The sequence below is a fragment of the Balaenoptera acutorostrata genome, chromosome 15 (genome assembly GCF_949987535.1).
Source record: "Balaenoptera acutorostrata chromosome 15, mBalAcu1.1, whole genome shotgun sequence".
Taxonomy (NCBI): domain Eukaryota; kingdom Metazoa; phylum Chordata; class Mammalia; order Artiodactyla; family Balaenopteridae; genus Balaenoptera; species Balaenoptera acutorostrata.
Window position 1 is genome coordinate 74,683,354 of NC_080078.1, and position 6,758 is coordinate 74,690,111.

Here is a 6,758-nt window from a genome sequence, read left to right on the forward strand (position 1 = left end):
TCATTCTCTAAAGTGTCCAACCAGAACTTAGTCTGGAAGGAAGCAAAACGCAGGGCACAGACCATGGCAGAACAGCATTCCTGAACTGTGGCCAAGGCAACATGACTCAGGATGTGTTGGGGGGTGGGGAGGAATTTATCCCAGAACCTCAATTTACAGCCTCCTTCTCCAGCCCTTCAAGCGATTTTATAGGATACAAATTCATGATAATAAATAGCTTTCTGCTTAAGCTAGCTAGAGTGACTCCTGGTTTTGCAACTGACCATTAACCAATATCGAGGATGAGAGAGATACAGTGCTTGCCTGTAGTCAATCAGCCAGTCAATGGCAGAGCTGAAGTTCAAACCCAAGACTCTTTAGGATGTGGCCTCCTGCTCTCCATCCTCAGGCAGCCCTCACTTCCAGGACCCTGATCAAAAGTAACTGGGGTAAAAGCACTTCTCAGGGAGACCCCATTGGTGAGGGAGTGATTCCTACCCTAGGGTATAAGGACAGCCAAACACATGATCCCCAGCACTGACTGGATGAGATCAACAGCAGTTTATCGGTTCTCAGCTCGAGGGAGAACACCACACACCACACAGGACCACGTGAGGTTGCACTTGGGAACAGAGTGAGCAACCATGGGTCGTGGGAGGCAGGGTTAGTAGTATCAAGAGGGCGGGGTGTTCCCTGGTTCCCATATGAGGATGTGATTGACTTGTTGAAATAATTCCACGAGCTAGCAGGGAACTGAAAGGCGTTACTCAGGGGTAAGCAGGAACTGCGCCTGGCCCTTGATAAGGGGGTTGTTTAGCTAGAAGATCTTATCAATGGGAGCAGAGTGGAGAGGGGACCCTGAGGTTAGGACATTCTAGGCCTCCTCCTATCTTACCATATGTCAAGGCAACACATCATATTGAATCCTAATTTGAAGTCTTGCACCACAGCTCCCTCACACAAAATTGTTAAAGTGATGGAAGAAGGTGTTGAAGTTAGAAATGCCAGGTAGATGCTCTCCCTAAGGGTGAACGGGCAGGTGATCTCTTATCCATGGCCCAGGGCAACAGAGGTTGTGCTCACAAATGGGTTTTGTGTGAGGTCAGCCTCCTTTGATCTTTCACAATGGGGATACATGGGAAATACACACCCTTGCAGTTGTGTGGGGGTTTGAGCATCACATACTGGCCTCTGGATACATCTAGGCTTGCATCACAACAGGGGAGCATAAGGCCACAGGTTATCTCCATCACTATGCTTCTAACCAGCTACTCCTGTAGGTACAGTAGAGCCTGAGGATTACTTTCAGGCATGGGAAACCCAACTGTTGGCCAACGTTGGACTTGCCCTGCCAGTACAACCTGTAACTTAGTCAGCTTCTGGCCTGTTGGCTTCCAATCAATGCCATGAACTTGCAAGCTTCTGGAAAGCAGCTGACTTGATTGAAAGCACTCACCCCAGCCCTTCCCCCAGTCTCCTCTCTCCTCCCAGACCTCTGCCTTTTGGCTGATGGTACTAAGTCAAGGGAAAGCCTCCCAATTTCACTCCAAACATTCTCTCCATTACTGATAAAGTGGAAAGAGCCCTGGACATAGGTCTCCTCCCAGAATGGCTTTGGGAACATCTCTTCCCCTCTCTGGCCTCAGTTGCCTTTTCAGTGAAATGGAACTGGTGATACCAACCTCACAGTGTTGCCATAAGAATTACATGGGATCGTATAGGATAAAGAGCCCATCACCATCCCTGGAACATAGGATGGTCTCTGTTCAGGTATGTGACCCTGGCTGCCTGAAATCCCACCGTGAACAGTGTGCCCTTTGGGTGAGCTTTAAACCCTTCTTTCCAGGCTTCTTTTTTTTTTTTTTTTAATTTATTTATTTATTTATTTATTTATTTATTTATTTATGGCTGTGTTGGGTCTTCGTTTCTGTGCGAGGGCTTTCTCTAGTTGCGGCGAGCGGGGGCCACTCTTCATCGTGGTGCGCGGGCCTCTCACTGTCGCGGCCTCTCTTGTTGCAGAGCACAGGCTCCAGACGCGCAGGCTCAGTCATTGTGGCTCACGGGTCCAGTTGCTCCGCGGCATGTGGGATCTTCCCAGACCCGGGCTCGAACCCGTGTCCCCTGCATTGGCAGGCAGATTCTCAACCACTGCGCCACCAGGGAAGCCCCTTTCCAGGCTTCTTTTAAAGTGCAGATGCCCCTGGGAGGGGCACACAGAAGTCACTGGTCCCTCAAGGCATCAGAGGCTGTGCAGATGTTTCCTCCCATGCTGAACTGAGATGATGAAGACCAACACGGGGAGGGGAGGGGTCTGGGCATGAGGGGCCCAGGCTGGCTGCCCAAACACACCTGCCTTCCCAGAATCATCTGCCACTCACTTCCTGGCCCACTGAGCTCCCTGCTGTTCTAAACGTTTGGCCAATCCTGCCTTGATCAAACAGGCAGAGGATCACAGCCACCATGTGAGCCTGTGGATGAGGCCACTCGCCACCCAACTGTGTGCCTGTGGGGGTAGAGAGAGTCAGAGATGAGGTTATAAGGGCTGGAAAATAGGCTCTAAGAAGCATGTCATTGTGTCTGTCTGTGGAATGTCAAAGAGCTGTAAATTACCCAGATATCCTCCAATAAGGGGTGCTGAAATGAAATATGACACATACATAGAATGGAATACTATGCAGCCCTTACAAAGAATGAAGCAGGGCATGGCCAGAGGTCTTGGGTGCAAGCAACAGACACACCAAGCCTGGCTCACTAAGCAGAAAGGGCTCTATTGGAAGGCTAACAAGAGGACCATTTCACCACGCTAGGGGGCACCATTCACATTGTGTTCTGAGTATATGCCTCTCTCTCACCAAGACTTTTGAAATTGTGCAACTTGGAAGCCTTGCCAGGATATCAGGTAGTTCGTGGAAATAAAAGTCAGAAACCAAGAAAATCAGCCAAGGTCACCAGCGAGAATCATCTGGTTAGGGTTCCATCAACGGACTCTCAATACAGTAAGTCCATACATACGAACAAGTTCCGTTCTGAGAGTGCGTTCCTAAGTCCAATTTGTTCGTAAGTCCGACAAAGTTAGCCTAGGTACCCAACTAACACGATCGGTTGTATAGTACTGTAATAGGTTTATAATACTTTTCACACAAATAATACATAAAAAACAAACACAAAAATAAAGAAAACATTTTTAATCTTACAGTACAGTACCTTGAAAAGTACAGTAGTACAGTACAACAGCTGGCATACAGGGGCTGGCATCGAGTGAACAGGCAAGAAAAGTTACTGACTGGAGGAGGGAGGAGAGGTGGGAGATGGTAGAGGTGAAGGATCGTCAGCAATAGGAGATGGAGGGCAAGCTGCAATTTCACTCTCACCTGACGCTGATGGCAGAGGTTCTGCTTCCTTGCTGGATTCAATTCTATCTACCGTCTTGAAAAAATGATCCAGTGATGTCTGGGTGGTAGCTCTTTTTTTCTCTTCATAGATGACACGGTAGCACTGGATGGCATTCTGAATGGCTGCTGTAACCTTCGTGTACCATTCTACGTTTGGGTCCTGTGACTCAAAAACTAACAGTGCCTCCTCAAATAAAGAAAATTCCCTTTCCGCTTCCTGTGCTGTGAATCTCTGGGATTCTTCAGTTACTTCTTCTTCCTCTTGTCGCTCCAATCTCTCAATTATTTTCACTTTTGTTTCCATCATTATCACTTGGCACTTCTTAGCAGTACCAGCTACAACACTGCTGCTTTTACACTTGCTTCCGGACATCCTGGGCTACTGTACAGTACAGTACAATAAAGTACACAAAAGCACAACCACTTGTACGGGATGCATGCATGTGACAATGTACGCCAGACACGTGAACTAACTTACGTGTTTGGATATGTGAACACACGTTCGCCTCTTTGAAAGTTCACAACTTGAAGGTTTATATGTAGGGGACTTACTGTACTATCACTGCACTGTCTTGAATGACTTCCCAACTGTCCCTGAACTTTTGCCTTGTTGCCTCAAGATTCATAGCCCAAGGAGAAAGCATAGAATTTATTAAACCTCAGCTGTGCTTTTTTGTTTTTTACATTTTGTACATACTATGTACCAAGCAGAGTTCTAAGCATATAAAATGGATTATCTCATTCAATCCTCACAAAAACCGAGTGGCATAGGGAATATTGTCATCTCCATTATATACAGATGAGAAAACTGGGTCTCCTTTGACAGAAGCACGGAGAAATTCAGAAACTTGCCTAAGGCCACACAGCTCATGGCAGAGCTGGGATTCGGATAAGCAGTCTGGCTCCCATGTCTGTGCTCTTAACAGCATGCCCACATGCTAGCTTCCAAAGAGTGGATAAAGGAGTTCGGGCTCCTGCAGCCTCCCCAAAAGAGAATCAGGAAATGGACAAGGGAACCAGCCCTTATCAACACCTACACACAGTTAGTAAATAGCAGGGCTGGTCTTCAAATCCAGGAGTGTGTGGTTATTGCCTAGGAAATGAAGCAGCTTCTAGGCTGGGGTGGTAGGGTCCGCCAGAGTGGGGGAAGGGGTGTGAAGGGGGAGGAAGGTCTTTCGGAGAAGGGCAGGCCTGGCTCAGCACAAGTGCCAGCCGCCAAGGCCTGTAAGGGCTCTGGGACCCAACTCCAAATCAGAGCTCCAGGCGCCATCCAGTGGCTACTGTGGAGATTGCAGGAGAAGAGCAGGCGAGAAAAGAAACCCCACAGAAGACAGTCCTGGCCAGCGCCAGGGAGGAGGGAAGCAGGAGGCCTCACCTGTACCACCCCCATCGTTGAGGTCCCTGTTACAATCAGACCCCCTCCCCTCAGGCTACTGCCTGATCCAGCTACGGTTCTCTCACTGTGATCTTGGGCAGACAACTCTGCCCTCTAGGCCTGGTTTCCCGGCCGTAAAACAAAGGGGTTGGACGGGCACTTTTGCTCATCTGAGCCTCAGGTCCAGGTGAGACCTCAATCATCCTGTCACCCTGTAGGTTAAGGCTTGGCTGGAAGTCACCTCCTCTGTGATTTCTCCCTCCTTACCCACCCTTTGCTCCATCCCTTCACCTGAAGGGTCCTCTTTCCGCTACTGTTATAGTCAGGTGGACTTCACCCCCTCCAGCCCTGGGCTCCCCCAGCTCGGGGGCTTTTCTCAATCATCTTTCTCCCTCCTCACCATGGCCAGTGAGGGCCCAGGCATATGCATGCTTAACAGTGCCTGCTTTGAGCTCTGTCTTCCTGGCTTCAAGCCGTGTGTGGTAAGCAGAATAATGCACACCGCCCCCCCGCCAAAGATGTCCACATCCTAATCTCTGGAACCTGTGAATATGTTACTTTACATGGCAAAGAGCGTTTGCAGATGTGATGAAGAGCTTGAGATGGGGAGATTATCATGGATTATCTGGGTCAGCCCAGTATAATCACAAGGGTCCTTACAGAGACAGGAAGGTCAGAGTCAGAGAAGGTGGTATGATGCCAGAAGCAGAGGTTGAGGTGATGAGAGGAATTCGGGTAGTCTCTAGAAGCTGGAAAGGGCAAGGAAACAATTGTCTCCAGAAGGAATGCAGCCTTGCCAACCCCCTTTAGACTGCTAAGCTCAAAAACTATTTGTGTGTTTTTTAAGCCACTAAATTTGTGGTGATGTTACAGCAGCCACAGGAAATGAAAATACATTGGTTCAGCTTCTTTTTTCTTAATCATTTTTATTTGTTTTATTTATTTATGGCTGCGTTGGGTCTTTGTTGCTGCACGCGGGCTTTCTCTAGCTGCGGCGAGCGGGGGCTACTCTTCATTGTGGTGTGCAGGCTTCTCATTGTGGTGGCTTCTCTTGTTGTGGAGCACAGGCTCTAGGTGCACGGGCTTCAGTAGTTGTGGCACACAGGCTCATCAGTTGTGGCTCATGGCTCTAGAGTACAGGCTCAGTAGTTGTGGCGCACGGGCTTAGTTGCTCCGCGGCACGTGGGATCTTCCCGGACCAGGGCTCGAACCCGTGTCCCCTGCATTGGCAGGCGGATTCCTAACCACTGCGCCACCAGGGAAGCCCTGGTTCAGCTTCCTACTTGTCATGTGACTCTGGGAAACTTAACCTCTCTTTGACTCAGTTTCCTTGTCTGTAAAAGGGAATGATAAAGGCAATAATTCCTACCTCACAAGGTTGTGAGGATAAAATGAAAATACCTGCAAATCACTTTGAATAATGCCCAAGACTAAACATGTTAGCTATTAATAGTTAAAAGCTGCCATTAACTGAGAGCCTAATACGTAGTACCAGGCACAAGGTCAGATGCCTTAGAATAATTTCCTCCATTCTCACCATCACCCTTGGGCATAACGATTTCAATCCCCATTTTACACATAAGGAAACAAACCCAGAGTAATTTGCCCATAATCACTCTAGGACTGGAAGCATTTTCATCTTTGCACTTGGGAAATTGTACCGGTTTGTGCTCTTTACCTAAAGAGGGTTCGTTTTTATTTTGTTTTTTTGGAGGTAAAGCACAGGCTGGGAAGGCTACTCTGGGCCAGAGGTCCTGGCTGACACCCCCTCCTTTTCCTATCTAGTGCAGGGAGATAAAATCCAGGCGAAACTCACCTATCCTCCCCGCTCCCGTCCCTTTAGGGGATTCGATTACTGCCTCCCGCTCCTCACCAACACCCCCGCCCCCGCCCCGCCCAGTTCGAACAGTTTTTGAGCCAGACTCGGGGACACCAGGAGATGGGCACGGCCAGAGAGCGAGGTGTCCGATCCGCTGGGGGATGGAGGGGCGCAGACTTGCCCAGACCCCAAG